At 28.2% G+C, this 20,072-nt stretch overlaps 1 long non-coding RNA gene across 2 annotated transcripts in view; it reads left to right on the top strand.

The window, feature by feature from the left end:
- Positions 1-20,072, top strand: part of LOC142320851 (uncharacterized) — a 38,825-nt gene that overhangs the window by 9,236 nt on the left and 9,517 nt on the right. Inside the window, exons 2-3 of one of the 2 annotated variants that reach the window (XR_012755489.1) lie at positions 8,427-8,581; positions 9,799-10,138. This is a non-coding gene — a long non-coding RNA (uncharacterized LOC142320851). Of the gene's footprint in view, positions 1-8,426; positions 8,582-9,798; positions 10,139-20,072 lie in introns of those variants that run through there. The other variant, XR_012755490.1, reaches the window with a different exon arrangement.

Here is a 20,072-nt window from a genome sequence, read left to right on the forward strand (position 1 = left end):
AAGTGCTAGTCTCTGATCTTCAAAGTTGAATAAAAGGATGTATTGGTAGAACTTTTTTATTAATCTCTAAAAGATCATTTCATAATATTATCTTGGTCCTATACGCATGGACTACAATAGTTACTATTTTCATAATGTGAGACTGTTATGTGTTTCTATAATAATGTTATGTACTAACCTTATACATTATGACTACATTAAGTGAAATATTATTTAACTGCTAGTTTTAAAAATATTATTTATCAATTTAAGTTGTTTATAATTGATTGTATGATCTAAAATCACTTTTAAATTAACATAAGCTGTTTTAAAAACTGATCTTTTGAACGTTGATCTTAAAAAATGTTATTCTTATGAAAATTTTTAATGTAGAATATTTGTATTTAGTTCAGAGTCATACATGATCTGAATTTTTTCTATGTATTTAAAATTCCATTATGCATTGTTCAATGAATGTAGATATGATACTGTTTTATAGAGAATTTAATCAATAAATAGTGACCTATGTGTCCTTGTAGAATGTTGAGTAGTTTATACAGTTTAGTTGGAATACTTTTTGTAATACAGGTCATTAAAAAATTATATAACTCATTTTAGATCACTATGGACCTCTACCCTATTAGTAAAGCACTAATGTATTTTTCATCTCAGAATAAATCAGTTAAGCACTTTTCTTTCCAAATGGAAGATTGATGGATTGAGACCTGGTTGAACTTGTTAAATTTTTATGCTATCATATTAGACTCTATGACGTATATATTCATATAATTTAAAAATACACATAAGAACTATGACCTTATTGTAATTAATATAAACTTACAATCAGGAATAAAGGTTGTATAAATCAAATTCACTAACTGTATTACTAAGAACATAATTACTTATATGTTTAAAAGTTATATATATTAAAAATAATAAAATTTAAAAATACAACAATGCACCAGATATTTAAAAAAAAACAATATTTTAAATGAAAAATATTATAATTATTATAATAGTATTATATTGTTTTTCATTACATGTGGTAGTAGATGTTTAAAATATTGCTTCTTTTAATATTTTTTTTTTTTAAATTACCAATATTAAATTATTCGTTTTGACTGTTGAATTGGAAAGCAACATCAACTAACTCCTCAATAAAATAGAGTTTGAATATTCCAACAAAAAATTGAATTTATAAAACATATACTATTAATTTGCACAATTTTATTCTACTTGAGATAATTAATTTCTAGATGTATGTTTAAAGACTGAATATGAGAATATGGTACAGAGTATCATATAACATGAAAAATGCTTTGCTTCAAACACAAAACCATTTAGATTAATTATGAAATGCTGCCATTCTACCATTAAGGCTCACATCTATAAACCTTACAATATTGAATTTAGATATTTAGTAATAAACTGGTTTATGCAGATGTAAACTGGTTTACAGATGTACACCTTAATTTTAAACTATTATATCACCAAAATTAATTTTAACTCAGTCAGAAGTTAGACTAGAACTTCTATATGCCAAATTAAAAACATATAAATTTTTATTAAATTAATGGTAATACATTCTATAATGAAAATAAAAATCTCAATTTTATTAATATTATACCTTCATTAACTTAAGAACAGACAGTAACATAATATTTTTAAATGTATTACAAATATCACATAATTTTTTACATATCATTTTAACCTAATTAGAATAGGTAAGTAGGATAACAAAAAAAATCATTTCTAACTTAGTATCATACGTGTGATCTGTTGTGCTATTAATTTTAGAAAACTTAACATTTCTTCAAAACAATGTCTTATTGGGGTTTTACATTCTTAGGCATTAAGTTCCATGTACAGTCAGTATTTTCAGAAAAACCTTACATGAATTGAATTTTACATTGAAATACATTTCATATATTTGATATACTTGTGATATACAACCCAATTATTGTTTAACACAATATCTTTGTTTTGTTGCATTTTGTATGGTGTGCCAAGAAGATAAAAAGGTTGTATGTCAACTGCATTCTGAATTAGTTAATTTAAAATGCTTTAAAATGGAACATTTTCATAATAAAACTGTGTTTTCAAATACTGTAGAGAAATGACTTCTCTAATGTATATGTTTCACTATATTGCAAAGGAAAATATAGACAATTGGGAAAAAATTAATCTGCTACTAATTTTTTTCCTTGAAACATAAACACTGATTAGGTTTATACTAATTCTTTTCATTCAGAAACAAAGTATTATTCTGCTTAACCAGAATTTACATGTTATGTTTAAAGATAAAAATATTAAAAAATGTGTAACTATTGGGAGATTATTTTGAGAAATAAAAGAAGGGAACATTAAATAGAATTTACTTAATCTTTGTCTAGGAATCTGCTTATATGTTAGTAGTAAAACCTACCCAAAGGGAATAATTCTACTTCAAGAATCTTAATAAAACTAATAAATATTTTTTCTTGGTTAATACATATCAATTGAATTTAGGTTCTGAATTAATAAATAAAGAGAAGAATGTTACTAATTTTTATCTAAGATGGTCAAAGATAATTTTCATTTAAAAATATTTACTTTTGCAAACTAATTATAATTTTCAAAACATTTTGATGTAAGTAACTACAAAACACTTTTGTTATAAAATTTGGTTTGGTTAGTTGTTAAATTTAACATTTTTAAATTAAAGAAAGAAAAATACTAAATGTTTAATATTACATGTCTGTTGGATTAAGTATATTATTGAGAAAAAGTAACTAGTTTAAAAGTTACTTTTAATCAGCAGTTTTAATGAACATTAATAAATTGTAATTAACATTAAACTCATTTATTGTAAAATATACGAGTAGCATTTTTTAAGTCTTGACCGTCATCTACAGTGAACTTCTTTGAAAAGAGAACTTATTAGAAAAGAGGCAGTTAGAATTTTTTTCCAGATTTATTTTTCTGTGAAATAATTTTTTTCATAGAAATATTTTACGTCTTTAGTCAGCAAGTTTATGAGAGATATTAGTATATCTGCTTGATTTGAAGCCACACATCCATTTCTTTTATGTTATTATAACCCTCTATATTCTAGACCAGTGGTGCCCAATCTTTAACCGGGCTTGAGCCAATTAAGAATTAAACATTTTTTGGCGAGCCACATGTATATTTTGCTTCTAATATTTCAATTTAAAACGTATATAATGCACAAAAAATTGCAATATGTTAAAAAAATGTGTAATTTATTAAGAATTCAAATATAAATTAAATATAAGAAAAACATATTTTAATGTGAAACCAGACACTGCATTTCTTCTGCCAGTTTCTTGTACTCTGTGGTACATATGATGTTATAGCTAAATTCATGCAGTCATTCAGATGTTTTAGTTATTCTGGATCTGAACTTTGATTTTAGCAAGTTCATTGTTGAAAAACCACTTTCGCAAAAGTAATTTGAGCCAAAGCAGGAGTGTAGTCTGAAAAGTTTCTTTTAAGAGTTGATATTTTTTCTCATCTATGAGTATCCAAAAATCTGTTTGTGATATTCTTGTTTTTAATTGTAGATCAGATTGAAAATCAACTATTTCCATTTCTAAATTAGTAGCATTTTTATTTATCATATTTGCAATTTGTTGCAATATTTCAAAATTATTAGTATCAACAAATGAATTTAAAATGAATGAAGCAATTGGCTGAATTTTGCGGAAATCAGAAAATCTAATTTCAAGCTTTTTAATTTTTAATTTTTTTAAGCTCATTGAGAGATTCAGAATATTTATTTGTTTCACGTAGTACTCTAAATTTGTAAAGCGACCAAAGTTACATTCCTTTATTTGGGTCATCCACAAATTTAATTTTGATTTAATTGCATTGAAACTTCCTATTAATTCAATAATAATTTTTCTTTTCCCTGAAGTCCAAAATTGAGTATATTCATTTTAGTTGTTATGTCTGTAAGAAAGACTAAATCATATAACCAGCTATGATCACTAAGTTCTTCATAACTTTTGTTTCTAGATTCTACAAACTGTTTTATCTCTGGAAGAAGCTCTAAAAGTCGTTGCAGGACTTTTCCCTTGCTAAGCTATCTAATTTCAGAATGTAATATTAACATTCCATATTCAATATTGAGTTCATCAGTCAGTTTTTTGAACAATCTGCTCTGAAGTGGTCTGGCATAAACAGTATTGACAATTTCTAGAACAACTTTCATGACATTTTCATAGTGCAGCAGCACTTTTGTACATAATACCTGTGGTGCATGATACAGAGATAGTGAAAAAAATTTGGAAACTCATCAGCATCATTCTTGCAAAACATGATGAAACTAACAGCAGAACTAACCATGACAGTGTGCTATCTGTTGTTATGGACACAATTTTTTGAATCGGAAGATTACTTTCTATAATATAGTTTTTAATAACTTGGTATATGTCCTCCCCATGTGTATTTCCTTTTAATGGCAAAACTGACAGTTTATCTTCCTTTGCTGAGCAATCGTTAAAAACCAATGTTATAAAAATATTTTTTTAAGCAAAATTGCAGATATATATTGATTCATCACACTGTAAACTTAGAAAAACACATTTTTGTAAATCATCTTTTTAACTGTGCTCTGATATTTTCAGACATTGCTTCTATTCTATGAGTGACTGAATTTCTGGATAATTGAACTTCTTGGATACCTAACATAATTTCATTCCTATTTTTAAATTCTTGAAATAATATCTCTGATGCAGTAAGCATTGATTCTTTATGCTGCCATCCTCAAAAGGATTTTTGTGCATTGCAAGTATATGTGCAATCTTAAATGATGCAATAGTAGCAGCTTTCGTTTTATTTATGGACCTGGTAAACAAAGATTGTTTGGCAACTAATATGGTTTTCATTTCTTTCAGTTTAGATTTTCTTAAATTGCTGTTAGGAGGATATTCAGTATCATATTTTTTATGAACTGTTGTGAAATGTCATTCTATGTTGCATTTTTTCCCAACAGTAACTGTTGACACAAATCAAATAAATAAATTTGTTCCTAAAATAAATAAAAAAAATATTTCTCTTCCCATTCTTCATGAAAATTATAGTTGTATATATGTTTTTTTCTTTTTCTCTGGTTCCTGTGCCGACATGATTACGGTAACTACAAAATAATTGCTTACATATAATAATGACTAATATTGTAATAAATAGAAACAAATATTCTTATACCTGGATGAAACCATTTGTTACTTCATGCACAACTTCTGATAAATAAAAGTTCTGTATATACACGTATTACAAAATAACTCAACGAACCTATCTTGCTGCCTTCTCAGTAGCTACTGGCCAGTGTCGGCATACAGCCACTATAAAATGAGATAAACCAGTGCACCCGGAAGGGTGCTTTAGGTGATGCCATTTCTGAACGAAAATATTCTTGGTCAGTGGAGTAATAACTTAATAAAACCGAAAAATTTTACAAATAATTGACCACATTAATGTCTTTTTTCTTTCTATACATTAAAATTAAAGAAATGTCTGAGCAACTGTGGACATTAACTGCAGTTTTGTATTTTATACAGCAAATAATTTTTAGACATTTAATGCTAGAGTTGATAAAATGAGCTACATCAAAAGTTGCCGCAAGCCAAACATGGCTCACGAGCTACAGGTTGGGCACCCTTGTCCTAAACTATAAAGTATACATGTTTATTTTTCTTGATATGATCAGCATAATTTGATTTATATGATATTTATATCCTTGTAAATGATCTTGGTAGTGTTTTTTAACACCAGACTTATACGGATTAAAAAACTATTCTCTGGAAAAGCACTTGATAGGAATAAAAGAGAAAAAGATGTAAATGATAAAAATTTTTATTAATAAATTAATATATTCTGCTAACAGGATACTATTTGTTAATTTACTACAATTTCATAAGCACTCCTTTTAAAGTATTCTTGAATACATCACTGTTTGGCAGTACTGTGTAGAAATATTTATAAATAAAAGATCATGATACTGCAGAAGAGGCGGATATATTAGTATCATGGATTATACCAAAAACTAATTTATTTTATTCACTGATGAAGCATCAGTTTCATTTTTATCGTGTAGTATTTTGACAAAAGAATTATAGTTTTACATTTTTTTTGGAATGTAGGACACCATACAAATTTTGAAGAAAAACTTACTTAAATATATTCCTGAAAAATGTAGCTTCTTTTTTATTAGTTCTTCTTCTAGATTTATATCACTAAACCAATTATTTGATGTTATATTGCGGCCGTATTACATATATGGTTGGTTATTCTTTGTATTACACTGTTAGCTTATTAGAAACTTTGACAGGTCTAACTGGCTATTTTCCAGTATACATAGACGAGGTATATTAGATCTGGAAGGTTGAAATAGGAGAAAAAATTTTCTCAAGCATCAGAGCAGGTGAAAAGGGTTCCTAAATGTGTGTGGATTAATGTATGAAAATATTTTTAAAAAAATAACTTTGTGCTAATTTTTTTATTAACAGATTATTGCAAAAAAAACTTTTTTTTTCAGTTCTCTTGCAGTTTTTCTTTAATATATCAATTATTTATTAGAGTAGTGAAACATAGCTGGCATCATTGGAAAGGTGAAAGAATTGTACACAAATTTGCTTGTGAGCACTTTTTTCTACAACTGGTAGATTTGACACTATTAAATAAACAAAAAACTAAGAAAGCGCGTCAATGTGTGACTGCTGCAGCAGTATATACTTACAGATCCACGTGTGCCATACCCATAATTTTTTATCCATTAAAAATATTTGAAAAATTCAAAATGGCACGTATAACTGATAGTCAAGACAATTACTTAAACATATTTTGAAAGTATTTTGAATGTTTTCTTGTTTTAAGAGTAAAATTTTCCAATTTGTTGTTGTAAGACCTGTACTTATAAACAAATTTTGAAAAACTAACAAATCACTAATGTAAGGTTGCAACCAATAGAAGATCTATTTACAACATTATCAAGTTTTAAATGAAAAGCTATTTTCATTATCTTTTTACAACAATTTCTTTAAAGCGATATTTTCATCTTTTTGGAGATTATTTTAACTTTTTGCTTATAAAACTTCCTGAAAAATTAAAGTTTTCGTAAAACCAATTCCACCATCTAAAAGTATGTGTTTTACCTCATTGATAACTGCTAAATCATTTTTAAATTAAAAAAATTAAAATAAACTGTGATTGGTTTTTCTAATTGAAGAAGACGTATTATTAAAGAAAAACTGCAAGAAAACTGAAAAAAGGTTTTTTTTACAATAATTTGGTAATAAAAACAAATAGCAACAAGATATTTTTATAAAGAGTCTCATAAGTATTTCCATACACCTTAGGGACCCTTTCCACTTGGTCTCATACTTGGGAAAATTTTTCTCTTATTTCAATCCTCTAGCTCTAATATGCTTAGTCTAATATTTCCAGATAACAAAAATACACATTTTAAAATTTTAGCAACTTTCCTCTAAAACTCTCCAATTTTTCATCTACTGCGACATGTTCTTCAAAATAATTTTGTCAGTTATTTAAGATTATCACCTCACATATGTAAGCAAATGAAAAACCATCAAAAGTAAAACAATAAAAATTTAAATATATTGCTGTTTTACTAAATTAAATTTTTATATTGTATTCCCATGTACTCTTCAATATTTATCAAGACTCTGTCAATTTCCTATTCTACGTCCCACTAAACCAGAAACCTATCAATGTCTTAACTTTAATTAAATCTATTATTTTCACAACTTACTCATTGTCATAATTGTTTTTTTTTTTTTTTAATTGATCTATAAGTTTGTGTATCTGAGTATGATTTCTAGTAAGTCATCATCCAAAATAATAATTTCAACATTTAAGAAGTGATTTGGCTGATTTTCCACTAATATGTGCAAAAAATATGTGTTAATAAATTATGAGATTGTATGCTTACATTTAGAGTAGATGAAAAACTACACCACTTGATTTTACCTTTCTAAAAAAAGTATTTTAGATCTTTTTCTTTACTAATATCATTGGTATCATCATCATCATCATCATCAATTGTTAATTTTTCGTTGGTATCATAATCCTCTTGTTGTGATTTTGAATTCTTTTTTGTGTTTTTCTAAACTGTCTTTTAATTCAGTTTTATTTTCTTCCCCTCTTCTTCTTCATCTAACATTCACTGAACTTCTGAAATATAATCAGGTTGCTAAAAATTATTTATATTTTCCATTTCAGTTACCATGAATTAATAAAATACTTAAAAATGCAAAATTAAGTGAATGCAAAAGAATAACGAATAAGTAAAAACAAGATTGGAAAAGAAGAAAATAATAAATGAAGAACAACAATAAGAATCAAAAGTAAAAATTGGTTCAGTATGCTTAATAGATTTATATTTAACTTGTTACATAAAGTAAATTTTTTTTACTTCATTATTTCAGTTTATTATACACAAATAAATAGGAAGTAGCAAGTGATAGAGAATAATTGTTGCAATGAAGTATTACATGGAACAAATGGGGAATATGCCTGATGGGTCAATTTAGCTACTATCTCCATGTGTTGAAGCTGTTAAACTGATCTCTGTTATTCAAAAGTAAGTAGAAAGGGCAAGTTAGCAAAGTGGAGAGGGTAATGTTAGGCAAACTGGATTGACAGTTTTTATCTTCATCACTGATGCTGTACCAGTAAGGCAGTTGTACTTGACAGAAGGTTAAATAAAAGATAGTAAAGACAATTTTTGTATTGACAACTTACTTTTTTCTCTAAAACTCTAAAAATTTATTACTATTTTATGCCATTGCTTATCTTTGTTACTTACTATTGGTTGAAAATAGTGGTAAATAATAAAAATTAATAAAAAATATCCTAAATTACATGAATTTACTGAAATATATTTCATAATTAAATATTATAATTATAATATTATCACAAAAGAGATTCATAAATTTATAGACGTAAAATTTTGCCATTAATGCCTTAACTTTACCATTATGTAAAATTTTAGAAAGTGATGAAAAATTTAATTGATTAATCTTCTCAATAAAAATAATTTGTTGGATACTGCCAATTTGGATTTAGAAAGGGTTTTGCAGTTGTATTATGCTGTTTGTTACTAATTACATTCTTGAAAATATTAATTCTGAAATATATGCAATTAATATTATCTTAGATATAAAATAGTTTTTGAAATAATTAATCTTAATTTATTAACATAAAAGCTAGAGAAAATTGGTATTGGAGGAGATCTGTTAAGTGTAATATTATTACATTCTCTTTCAAGTTAATAAAAAGTCAATAGTGATTTAATAATCAGTCACTTAATACATTGTGTCAATGTAGATTATATATTTTATTTAGATTATATTAGATTAGATTATATTTTATTTAATAGATTATATTATATATTTTATTTTTAATATCTAAGAATTATATTTTTAAAATTAATGTACAAGAGATGTTTTCTGGTTACACAGTTATTATTTTTCATAACACATCTTATAATTATGTAGTAAATGTACCATGTAATGGACTGAGAATTGTTGGAAAATGGTTGGTTAGTAATTATCTTTGCCTTAATATATATATATAATATATATATACATATAACTAAAACTATATATTTTTTGAAACAGAGAGTCTTGCCAATTAATAATAACATCTGTAGTTAACTCATTACTGTTTTTTAAACATATAATTACTTAATACATTCTTAGCGGAATCCTATACAGATTTATGTAGACTTGTTTGCAGAACTTTAATTTTGTAGTTATTTTTAAAAGATTCCTATGTAGATTTGTTAATGAATTGCAGGATTTTTGTTTGCTTGATGTATCACCACATATGCTGAAGCTTGTGTGTGGGTTATGGAAATGGAATTTTGTAGCATATGAAAAATGCCATGTCTTACTGGGATTAGAACCCAGAACCTTCAGATGAAAGGCCGAGACAGTATCACTGATGCCACGGAGACTGACAATAGATTATGACTGAAAAATTGTATTGATAATATAATTACTAATTCTTGTATCCTTATCATTAATATATATAGTTATTTATTTGTGTCGATGATATTAATTTATTCTTTTCATAATATTATAAATTTAAAATTTAGATTTATAACTGTTCAGAAAAAATTTGTAATACATTTATATATCACATAACCTAAATTTCTGTATTAAATTTTGTAAACAAATGATAAATTAATAAATAAATTTCATCTTATACTAGTATTACTATTCAGTTACTTTTTAAAAAAGTGTTAATGCCTATTGTATTTTACTACAATATGTTTTTCTTCTTTTCAAAAGGAAAATGTAAAAAGTACTACAGAATTAGATAATTTTCAACCAGTGATATCACCAGGTAGTAAGCACACCAGTCTGATTCATAAAATAGCTTAATAATTCACACTGCTGAAAAGACCAAATAATTATTTTTTTTAGTTTATAATAATATCTACACCATAATTAAACAATTAATTAATTAACAATTATAATCTGTAACAAATATATTTTATTGTTTTAATATCTTAAATTTTACTAGTACAACAGTAACAACACCAACAACTATCTTACACAGCATTTATTTACGAACAGTTAAGATGAGAGTAACAGTAATTATATTACTTTGATAAAAAATGAATAAAGATTTTGTTTTTTTTCACATCAAGTGATTCTATTCATATTGTATAACAAACAACTATGATAGATAAAAGGAGAGGCACATGATTTCTAGAGAGCATACATTTGTATATTAACAACTTTATAGGAGCTCCTGCTAAGTTAAACTACAAAAAAAAATATTCACTATTGTTAAGTTTAATAAGTATGTCAAGTTCTGTAAATTAAGAAGATTTTTGTAAATGTATAGTTGATTATAAAATTAATTACTTGCTCACAAACACTATATGAATTCCGAAATTTTATAATTTTATCAGTGTTGGTCCCAATTAAACTACAATAAAAATAAACTATGAAAAATTAAAAATATTACTTTAATTTAAACTAAAACTTTAAAAAAAATAAATTTCACCTTTTTTAAATTTAAAAAAGTAATTTTTGGCTATATCTGGGCAATAACAGTGATAAGCAGTAATATTAGAATGACAGGTAAACAATCAAAGAGAAACATGAGGAATTCACTGCGTTTTTGTATACAACATAAAAAATAATGTTATAAAAATGTTGCTATTAGATAGAGTAAACTAAACTAACATTTTGAACAGAAAAAGAAATTAAATTCCAAATCTTATTATTATATTAAATAAAAAAAAGTTACATCGATAATACACTGGGTACATAATGGGGTGCCACAATTCATTAAAAATAAATATTTAAATATATTAGATTTTACAAAAAACTGATAAAAATAATATTCTGATAATATTAGAATATTAATGAAGGTAAAATTTTAATTAAAAAAATATAAATTATAAATAAATTCATTTCTGATTTATTGAATCAATGAAATTAAATTATAATAACAAGAAGTTAAATTTAAAAAATAAATAAACAAATTACGATTTTGTAATATTGAAAATAGAAAAAATCCTTGATTTTAAAATTTAAAACAGGTATATTAATAAAATAATAATAAGTATTTCAGCTGTAGCCTATAGTGGTTGAGCAGATAGTCCTACTTTCAGGCTTGTAGTAATATTAGTGTTGAAATATGTTTGTTAAGTTATGTGGCCATTCTCTTTTTCTCTTTAGCCTATGGAACCACCATAAGATATTACTTCAGAGGATAAATGAGGATGATTTGTATGAATGTAAATGAAGTTTAGTCTTGTACAATCTCAGGTCGACCATTCCTGAGATGTGTGATTAATTGAAACCCAACCATCAAAGAACACTGGTATCCATGATCTAGTATTCAAATCCACATAAAAGTTTACTAGGATTTGAACCTTAGAACTCTTGAATTCAAATTCAGATCATTTGTGATGAGAGTTCACCAGTAGACAAACATGGTGGGTTAAGTTATGTGCCCAGTGAAATATGAAATTAACTGTATTTTCAACATAGGTAGCCTGAAGATTGAATCCTCCATAAAGGATGTTAAATAAAATAAACCATAGTTTGTTTTAGAAATTTAAAGTTGCAGATTTTTAACTGTTTTATTAAGCAATTTCTTTTTTAATGGATAAAACAGATATTTGAATGATGATCATCTTTAATAATATTTAATGCCAATGTAAATGTAAAAATAAAAGTTACAGAAGTATGTTTCTACTTCATCATTTCAGTTTCAGTTTATACCTGAATTTAAAATTTAAAAAAAAGTTAAACAAATAAAAGGAACATGGAACTACAAGAAATTTTGTTTGTAACATTTCATTCACTGGTTTTTCCATAAATATTGAACTAGGTCAGTTGCAATCAAATAAAATTAGATAGTAATAGAGGAATGCTGTCACAGCTATCAAAATGGAACAATTCAACTGGTTAGTAGGAGAAGCTTGTCTTTTAAATATTAAAAATTACGTTTGTGTTGTATGTGTAGTTTTCATTTCTTGCGATTTGGTTTTTTGTTGGATAGAATGCAAAGCATTCAACAATGAATTCAGAATCAATATTAGTATCACTGCTTATTTCAGTAACAGCATTATTAGAATAGATACAAACACTTCTAAACTTAGTTGTCACTCATATATTGATAAACACAATAAAAAAAAAATGACTTTAGGATAATACATAGATATAATAACATAAAAGTCACTTAAAAAAGCAAGATGGCATGCAACATGCTTTCTTTGTTTACACATGCCAACACACATGTGCATGCACGCACGTGCGCGTGAGTAGTTACAAAACTGGGTCTGATAGAAAAGATTCTAAAACATTGTTTGAGGATCATTCAAATATAAAGCGAAATTTGATTTCAGAGCTTTATTGATATTAGACACAAATAGATTACCTTATTTTTCTTTATAATTTCCTTCAATAAAAATATGTTTTCTCCACTATGTAGGTAGCTTCCTGAATCCCTCATAAAAAAAAAAAAAACAAGTTGGTTGCCTCAAAAACCAACTGCATACATAACGTTCAACTATGGCATTATCTTCAATTCTTTCCCCTCTTAAAGCTTCTTTCAGCAAACCAAACATGTGGAAATCACACGATGACAAGTCTGCACTGTTTGGTGAGTGTTCAAGAGATTTCCAATGAATTTTAGCAAGTTTATATCAAGTGTGAGCTGCTGTACATGGCTCTATGTTGTCTTGGAGAAGGAGGATGCTGTAAATTGGTTGCCAACATCATTTGCTGGGATAAACAGCCCTGATGTCATCCAATAACTAGTATATGTCACATTTACCGTCCTTTGTTCATTTAGAAAATCAATCAGCAGCAATCTTTTAAATCCTGAAACACAATTGCAAAAACTTTTCCAACTGACAAGCATTTCTTGACCTTGATCAGTGCCCCTCCACCACTCCATACTTCTTTTGCTTTCTTGGGGTGTAGTGTTCTTTTGCTTTCTGGGGTGTAGTGGTGGACGCACATTTCATCGCAGGTTACAGTATGGTCCAAAAATGTCGTCTCTTCTGTTTCCTCAAAGCGATTCAGAAGCTGCTGACAGATGTCTTTCCAAACATTTCTCTATGTCTCTGCGAGAAGATGTGGAACCCACCTTATCATCACTTTGTTGTATCCAAGAGTGCACACACTATATGCACACTCCCAACACTTATCTCACTTAACTCTGATGCAATTTCAGCTATGTTATATGGCGGTCACCTTTCACAAGGTCACAAATGACCTGAATGTTTTCATCATTGATATTGGTCCATGGAGGACTTTTGTCCTGCACCACAGCCACTTCAAAATTTTTTGGCCCAATCAAACACTTTTTTGACAGGATAGCATCTACAAACTGTGCCTAGAATCGTCGTTTCAGACGATTTGATACCTTTGTTAATGAGAAATCAGATTATAATTAGTTGTGCAACAGACTGATATGGGGACCTGACCTACGGGCATAGCTGGCCAGTTGCAACCAAAACACATATTCAACTAACTACCTGCTGCATCCCATCACATTCAATGCTCTTCCTCAGTCTATGCGCAAAAATTACAGTTTATATTTGAATGACCCTCATAATCACATGAGAATGTAATAATGAGCATCAATTTCCACAAGGATATGGTGGTAGATAACAATAGATGTATGCAAATACAGCCATTGATCCCAAAATATTAAAAATGTAAGACAAATAATTGATTGTTATTACAGGAAAAAATATGTAGTCAATAGTTTAGGAAGTTTTATTGTTATGATTTATTAATAAATCATATCAAACCATGAATCCTCTAATGATAATCACTAATCTTATTAGGCTCTACTTACAGAATAGTTCTTTTGTCCTCCTAGTTTTTAAAATGTGGAGGGACATGAATTACATTGCAGTAGTTATTAATGTATTAATGTATAGTATATAATTCTGTATTCATTATATTACAGGAAATTCTTTATTCATTCCTTACATATGAGTTTGAATTTATTTATAATATGGAATTTCCTATTCATTATAACTTTTTCAGTTATTTATTTAATTCTATTACCAGTATTTATTTTATAGTAGAAATTTGATTTATTTACTGCTACTCTGAATACAATTATTGCTGATATTATTTATGTATATGTAGTTATTCTCTAATTGGGCGAAGAAAAATCTACCATATTATATGTTTATACAGTACACAGCATTCCTATTAAATGTTATTTTTATTTGTATGTTGCTGAAGCATGCTTCCTTATTAGCGATTGACAAAAGCCAACTTTTATTTAAATTCTGGCAGAAAAAAACTTTAGTTAAATCCTTACAATTTCATTTATTTAATAATATTATCTTTCTATAGATGATAAACCAAATAAAATTGTATTGTTATTAATCTCTTTGGCATCGACATAACCCTATTGATGGTAATGCTAAGAATAATTATGGAAACTATAATGAAAATGTTTTAACAACTGAATGAAATACTTTTTTCTTACAGTGCAAGTGAAAAACTGTAAAATAATATTAATTTGGTAATATTAAGAACAAATAAATAGTTAAGAGAATACAAAAATTAGCATTTTAATTATATTAAATTAATATAATTAATAATATAAAATTTATGTTTGCTATTAACATACATCCAATATAAAATTTATGTTGGTTGTTTTCAAACACCAGACAATCTTCTGATTATAGCTAAAAGGTTGTAGGCAACTTGACATGTGACCAATTACCATTTACTTTCAGAAAATGGAAGTCATTCTCAAGAATAACAAGCATCCTGTTCCATACTAAGGAAAATATAGAGTGAAATGATCTCCCACTGCATTTTTCATTTAGTTGAATATTTTGCATGCCAAGCCCTAAACTCCGGTAATGTTAAACTCTGTAGGGGCCTTCAGTCTGTTTATCAGAAAGATTGGTTATGCAATGAACATAATTTCTGTCAGAGAAAGAGATTCTGATTAGTGCCATTTATATATCTTCTGTTTATCAGAAAGATTGGTTATGCAATGAACATAATTTCTGTCAGAGAAAGAGATTCTGATTAGTGCCATTTATATATCTTCTTGCCATTTATATATCTCAGTGAAGATATATATATATCACAGCCATAAGAAAGAAAGTGACAAATAATTTAAAGCAACATACTAATGTAACCTATTCTAAGAGAAAGCTTCTAACTGACAGAAATTCTGCCTGATCCTTATAAACACATAGAAAAACAAGAAGAATGTCCTAAAATGCTTGGAATGTCCCAAAATGTTTCTTTCTTCAGAAAATTCAATCATAAACTTAAATTTTAAAGAATGAATTGATTTACAATGGATTAATTATGAATTAAATTAAAAAAATATCTTTACCTAAAAACTTAGTAAATATCGTTCCTGTTTGTTTTTAGGGAGACTAGTTATATATTGCTCTAGAAAATGGAAAAAATCTTAACCAATACAGAAATAAAACTAACATTTGTCAAATATTTAAAAAAAAAAGTAAAGAAAATAAAGGAAGAAAGGATATAAAAATAAAATATATATATAAAGATCAATATGTTATTGACAGAAACTAGTTATTCTGTATTGTATTTTGTAGTTGATAAAAGCTAATTAATATTAAATAAAGCTGTTATAATTGTTTAATAAAATTATTTTATAAGTAATACTTTTTTAAGTAAAATACTCCAAAAATATGTTTTGTTAAATTTTACAAATTTAAAAACATTTTTGTGTTAGTGGAAATTTTATTCATATATAAAAACAAAAATATTATTTTAAACATTTAAGTACCTTCATATGTTGAAAATCAACAGCTTCCAGACAGTTTTAGTTGACTTTACACAATTTTAAACGACTCTGAAAAGTATCTGTATTTTCTCACTTCTCCCATAATGTTTGAGTGGTATTTCTTATTTGAGTGATATGAAAAGTAAATATAAGATATAATTGAATAACTGGACAAAAAAAAGGTAATCAACTTCTTATTTGCCACCAAAGCTATAAAAAAACCATTTTGAAATGTATAAACACAATAACAATAGTGAATGTCAAAAGACATTGAGATACTATATTTTCATAGTTTGATTATAATACAGGTATGCCTTAATAATACTAAATAAGAATCTATTACCAGACTGAACTGGTTTGTTATCAGGCCACTACAGTAATTTCTTTTCTTTTATATTAATATTTATTTTGATTTCATTTAATTTTATGTTGCACAATATTTTGTGCAATATTTTAACACAATAATTATTTTCATTTTTCAGCATGATGTAACTACAAATTTTCTTTGCATTATTCAGGACTCTCTTTCAAATTACATGAAGAGTTTTCCAGGGCTAATTATTGTAAAATTCTTTTCACAATTGAGTTACCGATAAAATCTTTGTTAATTTATCTGAAAAGTGATTAGGGAGCCGCTTTAGTATGAAGTCAAATAATAAATAATGAGATATATAGTAGTAGTAGTACAGTATAGTAGTAGTATGAAGTCAAATAATAAATAATGAGATATATAGTAGTATCCTCCTCTATGAATCATGAGACCTGGCCGTTGGTGAGGGGGCTTGAGTGCTCAGGGATACAGAGTAGCTGGACTGAAGGTGCAACCATATCGGAGAGGTATCTGTTGAGAGCCAGACTAAGGAATGATTCCTGAAAGAGGGCAGCAGCTCTTTCAGTAGTTGTTAGGGGCGTGAGTCAGGACGACTTAAACGGCCGTATCAACATCACTCAGTCCTCTGAGTACTGCGCAGCTGAAAGCAATGGAAAACTACAGCTGCTTTTTTTCCAAGAAAATGTGGCTCTCTGCATTTTCACATAGCAATAATGAAGGCGCCTTCCTTGGTAAAATATTCCGGAGGTAAAATAGTCCCCCGTTCGGATCTCCGGGTGGGGACTACTAAGGAAGGGGTCACCAAAAAATTAAAAAATAACATTCTACGAGTCGGAGCATGGAATGTTAGAAGCTTAAAAAAGGTTGGTAGGCTAGAAAATTTAAAAAGGGAAATGGGTAGGACAAATGTGGATATAGTAGGAATTAGTGAGGTTCGGTGGGAAGAGGAAGGCGACTTTTGGTCAGGTGATTTTAGAGTAATTAACTCAGCGTCAAATAATGGGCAGGCAGGAGTAGGTTTCGTGATGAACAAGAAGATAGGGAGGAGAGTGGAGTATTTCAAAACGCATAGCGATAGAATCATTGTAATAAGGATAAAATCAAAACCTAAACCGACAACGATTGTTAACGTCTATATGCCTACAAGCGCCCATGATGACGATGAGGTAGAGTGTGTATACGAAGAGATTGATGAAGCAATTAAACACGTAAAAGGAGATGAAAATTTAATAATAGTTGGAGATTGGAATGCAAGCATTGGAGAAGGCAAGGAAGGAAATATAGTGGGTGAATACGGGCTGGGCAAAAGGAATGAAAGAGGGGACCGACTTATAGAGTTTTGCACGAAGTATAATTTAGTAATTGCCAACACCCAATTTAAAAATCATAATAGAAGAATATTCACTTGGAAAAAGCCAGGCGATACTGGAAGGTATCAGATAGATTATATCATGGTTAAGCAAAGATTTAGAAATCAACTCGTTGACTGCAAAACTTACCCTGGAGCAGACATTGATAGCGACCATAATTTGGTGATAATGAAATGTAGATTGGGGTTTAAAAACCTGAAGAAAAGGTGTCAGATGAATCGGTGGAATTTAGAGAAGCTTGAGGAAGAGGAGGTAAAGAAGATTTTTGAGGAGGACATCGCAAGAGGTCTGAGTAAAAAAGATAAGGTAGAAAATGTAGAAGAAGAATGGGAGAATGTTAAAAAGGAAATTCTTAAATCAGCAGAAGCAAACTTAGGCGGAATAAAGAGAACTGGTAGAAAACCTTGGGTTTCAGACGATATATTGCAGCTGATGGATGAACGTAGAAAATATAAGAATGCTAGTGATGAAGAAAGTAAAAGGAACTAGCGGCAATTAAGAAATGCTATAAACAGGAAGTGCAAACTGGTGAAAGAAGAGTGGATTAAAGAAAAGTGTTCAGAAGTGGAAAGAGAAATGAACATTGGTAAAATAGACGGAGCATACAGGAAAGTTAAGGAAAATTTTGGGGTACATAAATTAAAATGTAATAATGTGTTAAACAAAGATGGTACACCAATATATAATACGAAAGGTAAAGTCGATAGATGGGTGGAATATATTGAAGAGTTATACGGAGGAAATGAATTAGAAAATGTTGTTATAGAGGAAGAAGAGGAAGTTGAGGAGGATGAAATGGGAGAAACAATACTGAGATCTGAATTTAAGAGAGCATTAAAAGATTTAAATGGCAGAAAGGCTCCTGGAATAGACGGAGTACCTGTAGAATTACTGCGCAGTGCAGGTGAGGAAGCGATTGATAGATTATACAAACTGGTGTGTAATATTTATGAAAATGGGGAATTTCCATCAGACTTCAAAAAAAGTGTTATAGTTATGATACCAAAGAAAGCAGGGGCAGATAAATGTGAAGAATACAGAACAATTAGTTTAACTAGTCATGCATCAAAAATCTTAACTAGAATTTTATACAGAAGAATTGAGAGGAGAGTGGAAGAAGTGTTAGGAGAAGACCAATTTGGTTTCAGGAAAAGTATAGGGACAAGGGAAGCAATTTTAGGCCTCAGATTAATAGTAGAAGGAAGATTAAAGAAAAACAAACCAACATACTTGGCGTTTATAGACCTAGAAAAGGCTTTCGATAACGTAGACTGGAATAAAATGTTCAGCATTTAAAAAAAAATAGGGTTCAAATACAGAGATAGAAGAACAATTGCTAACATGTACAGGAACCAAACAGCAACAATAACAATTGAAGAACATAAGAAAGAAGCCCTAATAAGAAAGGGAGTCTGACAAGGATGTTCCCTATCGCCATTACTTTTTAATCTTTACATGGAACTAGCAGTTAATGATGTTAAAGAACAATTTAGATTCGGAGTAACAGTACAAGGTGAAAAGATAAAGATGCTACGATTTGCTGATGATATAGTAATTCTAGCCGAGAGTAAAAAGGTTTTAGAAGAAACAATGAACGGCATAGATGAAGTCCTACGCAAAAACTATCGCATGAAAATAAACAAGAACAAAACAAAAGTAATGAAATGTAGTAAAAATAACAAAGATGGACCACTGAATGTGAAAATAGGAGGAGAAAAGATTATGGAGGTAGAAGAATTTTGTTATTTGGGAAGTAGAATTACTAAAGATGGACGAAGCAGGAGCGATATAAAATGCCGAATAACACAAGCGAAACGAGCCTTCAGTAAGAAATATAATTTGTTTACATCAAAAATGAATTTAAATGTCAGGAAAAGATTTTTGAAAGTGTATGTTTGGAGTGTCGCTTTATATGGAAGTGAAACTTGGACAATCGGAGTATCTGAGAAGAAAAGATTAGAAGATTTTGAAATGTGGTGCTGTAGGAGAATGTTAAAAATCAGATGGGTGGATAAAGTGACAAATGAAGAGGTATTGCGGCAAATAGATGAAGAAAGTAGCATTTGGAAAAATATAGTTAAAAGAAGAGACAGACT

The sequence above is a fragment of the Lycorma delicatula genome, chromosome 3, assembly GCF_047948215.1.
Source record: "Lycorma delicatula isolate Av1 chromosome 3, ASM4794821v1, whole genome shotgun sequence".
Taxonomy (NCBI): domain Eukaryota; kingdom Metazoa; phylum Arthropoda; class Insecta; order Hemiptera; family Fulgoridae; genus Lycorma; species Lycorma delicatula.